Raw genomic sequence first — 9099 nt, forward strand, 5'->3', positions numbered from 1 at the left:
ACATATTTAAAGTTTTATTGTTTCTACTGCTCCCAAGTGGACAAAAATAAAATTACACTGAGGAGCAAATAAAATACAGCAGTGTTTTTCAACCACTGTGCCGTGGCACACTAGTGTGCCGTGACATAGTGTAAGGTGTGCCGTGGGAAAAACACCTTATATATAGTCAATATAGGCACAGAGTTAAATTTTTTAAACATTTTCTAATGGTGGTGTGCCTCGTGATTTTTTTCATGAAAAAAGTGTGCCTTTGCACAAAAAACGTTGAAAAACACTGAAATACAGTATAACTATATAGCAGGGAATCTATGGTATATTGTAGTTCACTGGAAATCTGACTCATTGAATACATTCTACTTGGCAGTGAGTAAGCATCTGTATTGTAGGAGTATTTGTTTACTCTAAATCCTATCTAAGTTGAATCATAAAGAAATTGCATTAGACTTGTACTGAAATTGTAATTTCCACTTCATGTTTCAACAACTTCTTGCTTTCCTTAGTACTATTCCAATTGTTTTAAGAAATCCAGCAATTCTTTAAAAAACCTTCAGTTTAAAAATTAAACAAAAGTAAGAAATCAATCATGGAATTGTAAAGCTCTTTTCAGTTCATAAAAACTATAAATGATTAGAAACATACAAAGACACTAATGTAACACCATGTAACATGCAATATTCTCAATGCAAAATCTGGAAAGAAAATTTTGAGCTTTTGCTTAATAAACTGGCAATTATTGTATAATTTGTTTTAAACTTTACAATTTGTTTCAGTTACATTTGCATCTGCACATACCATAACTTGTATCTTTCTTATGTACCAGAAATACATTCTTAACCTGAAACCAAGAAAGGAAGCTACTGATGAAGATATATCACCTACCTTTTCCATCTTGAGATTGATTTTGAACTCATAGCTAAATTAGTTGGTATTTTGTAATGTTTTACTTCTTTACCATCATGATGATTAAAAATTCTTAAACTCTCAAAAGGTTACACATTGGGGTAATTTATTTATGCCAGTTATTTCCCCACTAGTTTTCCTTATGATAAAATCAGGGTTTTATAACCAAGATAGAATAGAATACTTGAAAAATAAGAGTTTATGTGCACTAATATATGCTTATAAAAATTGGCAATTTATGGTAAGGAAGAGAACAATTGGATCATAAAGTACTGACAAAATTTCATTTTGATGAGTTAAGCGAGTGATGTAATGCTTGCTATCTAATTTTGAGAAATCAGTCATTAATTATTTCAAGCAACCTGAAGAAGCAAGAATAAAATTCAGGTTTGTTGGAAATTTGATATCAGTACAGTAACCTACATTAGGCAGAAAAGAAGTTTGGGAGCCAGATTCAGGTACACAATTAAATGATACAATATGGCAAATTTTGTGGAGAGCCAAGAAATTCTTAACTGCTTCCATGCAGGAATGATAGATTGAAATTATACATTGTGGGCATTATACCATCGTTCCATCTTTGGGGTATGTGACAAAGTTTCAAAAGTTGAGATAGAGATTTTTATTAAAAGCCTTCATCCCAACTTTTCAAACTTCATCAATAGCAATAGCCATGCAAAAAACTGAATTCTTATCAAGTTTAGACTTGCCACATATATTTGATGGAAGGAATAAAATGCTACAATGTAAGAAACTTATCCTTTATTTGTTTTTAGTAGCGAATGTAATGATTGCTCAGCAATAGAAATATTTAGATTATCTCTAATTTGAAAAATGATTTGATCAGTCCTCTGACAAAATTCACCTGTTCCCAAAACAAAGAGGGAAATTATTGCATCAGAGAAATCAGTGCATATTAGAACTGGCAGAATTATATCTGTTTTATAAAAGATAAAGTGACAACCCTTCGGGGTGTACAGAAAATTTAAAGGGCTTGTTAAAGGATTACTTAAGTAGAAATTATTTCAGTAGTGCTATTTAAATAAATAAGTAAATAAATAATTGTTAAACACGCTTTTGTGATGTTTCTAAGATTATTTTTTATTAAAACTATCACTCTACTATAGATATTAAATCTTAGGGATTAAGATATAACTACCATTATTTTCTATGCTTTAACAGTGTGCCATACCAAAAAAACAAGGATTTGTGTATCAAGTCTTGACAACTGAAGCTTACTAAAATGTCTCTATTTTCACTGGTAAAATGTCAGCAGCTAAGTTGCTCCTGCTGTTTTCCACATGATTTTCAAGCAAGTTGCAGTTTGTCTGTCAAAGAAACAAATGCTTAGGGCAAAGGAATTGTGGGGACGAGGTTGAGAGCAGGGTTGACTCATGTCTATTAGCCAATAGAAGTGTGGAGCCTTTAAGAACAGACAGAGGTTCAAATTATAAATGGGAATGCACGTGGATAAGTCTGAATGTGTGTGGAGCTCTTTATCTTGGCAAGAAATCTGTTAAAAAGGTGCCATGTCTCAGAATTAATCCTGATACAAAGAGTGGCATATGAATTAAAAGTCAGTTAATAAAATTTATCTTCCTCCATGGAAGGAATTCTTTCCTTGTCTACTATCAGTAGAGCAGTGGTGGGTTTCAATTTTTTTAGAACCTATTGTGTAAGTGTGGCCTGTTTTGTGGGAGTGGCTTGGAGGGGTCATGTGACTGGATAGGAGTGGCTTGGCGATTATGTGACCGGGTGGGAGTAGCTTGGCAGTCATGTGACTTGGTGGGAGTTGCCAAGTTGATGTCACTGAATTTTTGCCCCAAAGAATGACCTACAAAAAGAAGATATAAAAAAAAGAAATTTATTATTTTGTGCACATACTACTTAAATAAGATAAAATAAGTACACAAAAAAAATAAAACAGCTACTTACAGAAGGAAGATGATTGTCCTTGCCAGTCTTCAACATTACTGACCACCTTACACACACCCTTCCAGCCCCTCTGCCTCTTTCCTCTTCTCCAATACCCCCCGCCCCATTCACCAGTTCTTTCGTCTTCTGGTTCTTCTTCTGAGAACTTTTCCGCAGCATGGTGCAGATGGGCGGGGCAAGAGAATGGGGTAGGCCAGGGAAGGGAGCGTTCCGATACAGGGCCTCCAGACCAAGGACTATGGGAAGGCACGCTAAATTTCACCATCCGGTACAGCCATACCGGTCTGTACCAGTTGAAAACCACCCCTGCAGGAGAGAGGGAGAGGGAGAAAGAGAGAGAGGGGGGGGAGAGGGAGGGAGGGAGGGAGGGAGGGAGGGAGGGAGGGAGAGAGAGAGAGAGAGAGAGAGAGAGAATGGCTGTCAAGCAAGCAACTGGCAAAAGAGGAAAGAAGTTGAAGACTCAGAAGACATGAATTGCTAGTAGATAGTTTATGAACTGAATTATGCACTATGCTGTAGTATTGTGTCACCAATAACTTCAGTTCTTCTTGGATCCTCTGCACTTTTCATACAGGCTGTAAAGCTCCTCCCTGCCTAATCTCCCAAGATATGGATAAACTCAATCAGAATTTCAATTGGGAAATTGCAAGCATCCTAGACAAAGCTAAAAAAAAAACACCACTAGGCAATTCCTGGAAACTTAGTACTCAGACAAATCTATCATCAATAGACACATAGTGATAAAACATAGTTATTCACCATTCAAAAGAAACAATAAAAAAGCTAAGAAGGAAACAAAAAGGCCACATCCTCTCCAGCGGTCACCACCCAGATAAGCAAGGATTAATTCCAGACAAAGAATCAAGTAGAAAACAATACCTTAATGAGTAAACTGCCAAGAAGAAACTCACATTTGCAACAACACTGGCAGGGCAAGAGAGCAAACCTCATATTCACTAGCATTGATGATGGCACATAGAAGGGTAATGAAATGTCTGCAAACAAACAAGCAAGCTCAGAGAGCACCAAGGAGGCCTTTTCTGGGAAAGTTTGAATGTTTGAATGTTTGAATGTTTATTAACATTTGTAGGCCGCCCTTTTCCCTGAGGGGACTCAGGGCGGCTCACATAAAATCAGGAAGGGGAATACAAACAATGACGTAGACACATATAGTAAAAATAATAAGCAACATTCATTCATCATTCGGGAGGGGCGGCTATCTTTGTCCCCAGGCCTGACGGGCTAGCCAGTTCTTAAGGGCTGTGCGGAAGGCCTGGACGGTGGTGAGGGTACGAATCTCCACGGGGAGCTCGTTCCAAAGGGTCGGGGCTACTACTGAGAAGACCCTCCTCCTTGTAGTTGCCAGCCGGCACTGGCTGGCCGATGGAATTCGGAGGAGGCCCAATCTATGAGATCTAATTGGTCGCAGGGAGGTAATTGGCAGAAGGCGGTCTCTCAAGTACGCAGATCCACTACCATGCAGGGCTTTATGGGTGACTAGTAGCACCTTGAAGCGCATCCGGAGATCGACAGGTAGCCAGCGCAGCTCGCGGAGGATAGGTGTTATGTGGGTGAACCGAGGTGCACCCACAATCACTCGCGCGGCCGCGTTCTGGACTAGCTGAAGTCGCCGGATGCTCTTCAAGGGCAGCCCCATGTAGAGCACATTGCAGTATTCCAGCCTAGAGGTCACAAGGGCCCGAGTGACTGTTGTGAGAGCCTCCCGATTCAGGTAGGGTCGCAACTGGCGCACCAGGCGAACCTGGGCGAATGCCCCCCTGGTCACAGCCGTCAGGTGGTGGTCAAAAGATAGCTGTGGATCCAGGAGGACTCCCAAGTTGCGAACCCTCTCTGAGGGGTGTAAAATTTGACCCCCCAGCCTGAGTGATGGAATATTGGTCGAATCTTTGGGAGGGAAGCACAACAGCCACTCAGTCTTTTCTGGGTTGAGTACAAGCTTGTTAGCCCTCATCCAGTCCATAACGGCCTCAAGGCCTCGGTTCATCACGTCTGCCGCTTCATTGAGTTGGCACGGGGCGGACAGATACAACTGGGTATCGTCCGCATATTGATGGTATCTTATCCCGTGCCTGCGGATGATCTCTCCCAGCGGTTTCATGTAGATGTTGAATAGTAGGGGGGATAAGACCGAACCCTGAGGCACCCCATATGTTAGGGGCCTAGGGGACGATCTCTGCCCCCCCACTAACACCGACTGCGACCTGTCCGAGAGGTAGGAGGAGAACCACCGCAACACGGTGCCTCCCACTCCCACCTCCCGCAGTCGTCGCAGAAGGATACCATGGTCAATGGTATCGAAAGCCGCTGAGAGGTCAAGGAGAACCAGGATGGAGGAATGTCCTCCATCTCTGGCTCTCCAAAGATCATCGGTCAATGCGACCAAAGCGGTTTCTGTGCTGTAACCGGGTCTGAAGCCTGACTGGAAGGGGTCGAGATAGCTTGCTTCCTCCAAGGACCGCTGGAGCTGGAAGGCCACCACCTTCTCAACAACCTTCCCAAGGAAGGGAAGGTTGGAGACTGGGCGATAGTTATTAAGAACAGCTGGATCCAGAGATGGCTTCTTTAGGAGGGGTCTCACCACCGCCGCTTTCAGTGCGGCGGGGAAGTTCCCCTCCCGAAGAGAGGCGGTAACAACCGCCTGGATCCAGCCTCGTGTCACCTCACTGCTGTTAGTAACCAGCCATGAGGGACACGGGTCCAGTACACAGGTGGAGGCACTTACAGCCCTCATGGCCTTGTCCACATCCCCGGGGGTAACATCCTGAAACTCAACCCAGAGATGGTCTACTTGATCCTCTTGTGCCTCGGCTGGAACTGCAGGGATGGAGTCCAAGTCCGACCGAAACCGAGCAATTTTGTCCGCTAAGAATTGGGCATAATCCTCAGCTCTGCCCTGCAAGGGTTCCCAAGTTTGCTTGTCCATGACACAAATACCTAGGAACTTCCTTAAGATTGTCAAAACAAAATTAAAAAGTTAGGTCTTGATTTAAGTTGTTATTTTTCTCCCATAGAGTGTTTGCAAAATTACTGTGCCTTTTATTTAGTACAAGTAATTCCTCAACTTTTAACCATTCTTTTAACAATTGTTTGAAGTTACAATGGCACTCACTGAAAAAAGTGACTTACGACCATTTTCACATTTACAACCAACCTCTTCATAGTCTCATGATCAAAATGAAGGCTGTTGGCAACTGTCATGTGTTTAGAATAGAGAATACAGCTCGAAGGGACCTTGGAGGTCTTCTAGTCCAGCCCCCTGCTCAAGCAGGAGATCCTAGACAATTTCAGACAAGTGACAGTCCAGTCTCTTCTTAAAAATCGCCAGTGATGAAGTACCCACAATGTCTGAAGGCAACCTGTTCCACTGGTTAATTGACCTCACTGTTGGGAAGTTTCTCTACAATTGCAGGTTGCTTCTCTCCATCTTTAGTTTCCATCCATTATTTCTTGTCCAGCCCTCTGATGTTTTGGAGAATAAATTGACCCCCTCTTCTTTGTGGCAGCCTTTCAAATACTAAAATACTATCATGTCCCCCCCCCTCTTTTCTCTATCTTGGGATCACGTGATGGCCTTTTGTAACTTTCCCAACCAGCTTCCAAAAAGCAAGATCAAAGAGGAAACTCTGATCTGGTTAATAACCAAACGATTCACTTAACAATCATGGCAAAAAAGGTTGTAAAATCGGGCACTTAACAACTGCCTTGTTTAACAATGAAACTTCTGGTTCCAATTGTGATTATAAGTCGCAAGGAAAAGCTGAGAGCAGGGAAAGTCTAAGCAGAGATATTTTAATTGCTCACTTTGAAGGAATAAAATAATAGGTGGCATGCCTTCTGTTATTGCGTTAAGCAGGATCTTCAAAATTTGTATGTTACTTGCACAACTAAGACTCAGGCTGAGGTAGCTGTTTGATTACCAGCTTGATCCTTTAATAATTCTTTTTCAAAACCTTGTTCTATCTTGTTTGTACCTTTTCACACTCTCCCTGAAAAATGAGAAATTGACAAGGACACAGGAATGAAAGATGAGCGTAGCTAGAAATCAGTGAAAACGGATAGGTTACCAGTATAGAACTCGGCATAAACTGAGAATTGCAATTAAAAAAACAGAACACTCAACTTTTTCTTTTTGGAATTGATAAGGCCATTTGCACGCGGAAAGAAGCTTAAGCAGAGTGCCCGGATAGCTCAGTCGGTAGAGCATCAGACTTTTAATCTGAGGGTCCAGGGTTCAAGTCCCTGTTCGGGCGAGAATGATTTTTAATAGAAAATCGCATCCAAAAATATTGCGCCTAAGCCACGTCCTTTCAAAGGATAAAATTGAAAAAAAAAGGAATAAAATTCCGGTGTCTTTTTAAAATACATAGGAAATGAGGAACTTTAGTTTTAAATCCATCTGTACGCCTAGCAAACATCGGCGACATTAAATATATAAACTACATAAAGAAGAAACGAAGGGGAAATTTTAAAAAGAACGTTCGGAATAAAAAAAAAAAAAAGAAGAAAAAAAATTTACCCGCCCGAACAGGGACTTGAACCCTGGACCCTCAGATTAAAAGTCTGATGCTCTACCGACTGAGCTATCCGGGCTCCATGCTGAGTAGCTGTTCAAAGATGCAATATATTAAAAAACAGATTGGTATACAGCTCATTCTCTTATTTATGAGGGCCAATTGCAGGTTTGCAACTTCGATGCTTACTATTCCAATCGTAATTATGGAACAAGAGATTGTTTTTGCATCCCTGAGGTTTCCCTTGCATTCGGCATGGGTTATAAATGTTGTATTGAATCTAAAGGCATAAATAAATACATTTGTTTAATTTATATTAAATTTAAATCTCGCATGACTTCTGTGGCTACCTACTGCACATATTCATGGTGAGAAACGAAGACATTTAGTGAACAACGTTGCAAATCCAGCTGAAAAAAATTAGTTTAGGAGAAGAAAAAAAAATCCCTTTGGTTAGCTGCTAATATTTGCAGATTCATCGCTCTCTAAAGCTTGAAAAAGTTACCGACAACTTGCATTTCTAGGAAAGGATATGATAATTTATATTGATACTGATTGTTACCTGATTGCTTATTTGCACCCTGTGACTATCATTAAGCATTGTATCTTATGATTCTTGACAAATGTATCTTTTCATGTCTTTTTATGTACACTGAGAGCATCTGCACCAAAGACAAATTCCTTGTGTCTCCAATTACACTTGGCCAATAAAGAATTCTGTTCTGTTCTGTTCTGTTCTGTTCTGTTCTATTCTATTCTATTCTATTCTATTCTATTCTATTCTATTCTATAACCATTTACCGCTCGGATATATGAAGGGTAGTCTACTACAATAGTATTTGTTTATAAGGTGGGTGGTATTGACCAGCCCTGCACATACACACGAATACACACAATAAGCCCTTGATGTAGGCTTCAGTCTTCCACCCAGCCACCATAAGAAAACATTTCAGCTGATTGAGATATTTGGGTCCAAAAGGCACCACAGCTCCATGGACAGTAGTGGTAGGCAAAGAGATAATTATATGTAGTCCTTGACTTACCTTTAAGTTCATTTAGTGACCGTTCAAAGTTACAACGGCACTTGTTGGCACCTCTGCTACAATGGCACTGAAAAATCACTTCTGACCAGTTTTCACACTTATGACCATTGCAGCATCTCTGTGGTCATCACATGATGAAAATGAAGACGCTTGGCAACCGACTCATATTTATGACGGTTGCCGTGTCTGTCACATGATCACCTTTGGGGACCTTCTGCCAAGCAAAGTCAACGGGGAAGCCAGATTCACTAAACCACAGTTTTGACTAATTTAACAACTACAGCGATTCACTTAACAACTGTGGCAAGAAATATCGTGAAACAGGGCAAAATTCACTTAATACATGGTTCACTTAGCAACAGAAGTTTTGAGCTTCATTGTGGTCGTTAAGTCGAGGACTGCCTGTACAGGGGCAAGATTAGATATGTTATTACACACACACACACACACTGGACAGGTTGATTATGATGATGATGAAGGAAAACAGAACTTTGGAGAGCTTGGTTCAAGTCTGTCCTTCTCAGCTCAGCAGAAACATCTATATTTTAAGCAAGGAGTGAACCCGAAAGTGTAGCGTTCTCAACTCTCCCCATTTCTGTAATCTACGTGTCCTTTCAAAGAGGAAGCATTTCCGCCCCAAAGCCTGGCTTCCCAGGAAGTTACTCTTATTCGTTAGCGCCTCTGCTGCG

General features: G+C 41.0%; 2 non-coding genes across 2 annotated transcripts; one reads left to right on the top strand and one right to left on the bottom strand.

Moving 5' to 3' along the window:
- The first annotated feature begins 7033 nt into the window (after positions 1 to 7033).
- TRNAK-UUU lies at positions 7034 to 7106 on the top strand. Its single transcript has one exon. It is a non-coding gene; the product is annotated as a tRNA-Lys (tRNA).
- Positions 7107 to 7373: 267 nt separating this feature from the next.
- On the bottom strand, positions 7374 to 7446 carry TRNAK-UUU. The gene has a single exon. It is a non-coding gene; the product is annotated as a tRNA-Lys (tRNA).
- Positions 7447 to 9099: the final 1653 nt, after the last annotated feature.

Source organism: Thamnophis elegans, chromosome 5 (genome assembly GCF_009769535.1).
Source record: "Thamnophis elegans isolate rThaEle1 chromosome 5, rThaEle1.pri, whole genome shotgun sequence".
Classification (NCBI taxonomy): domain Eukaryota; kingdom Metazoa; phylum Chordata; class Lepidosauria; order Squamata; family Colubridae; genus Thamnophis; species Thamnophis elegans.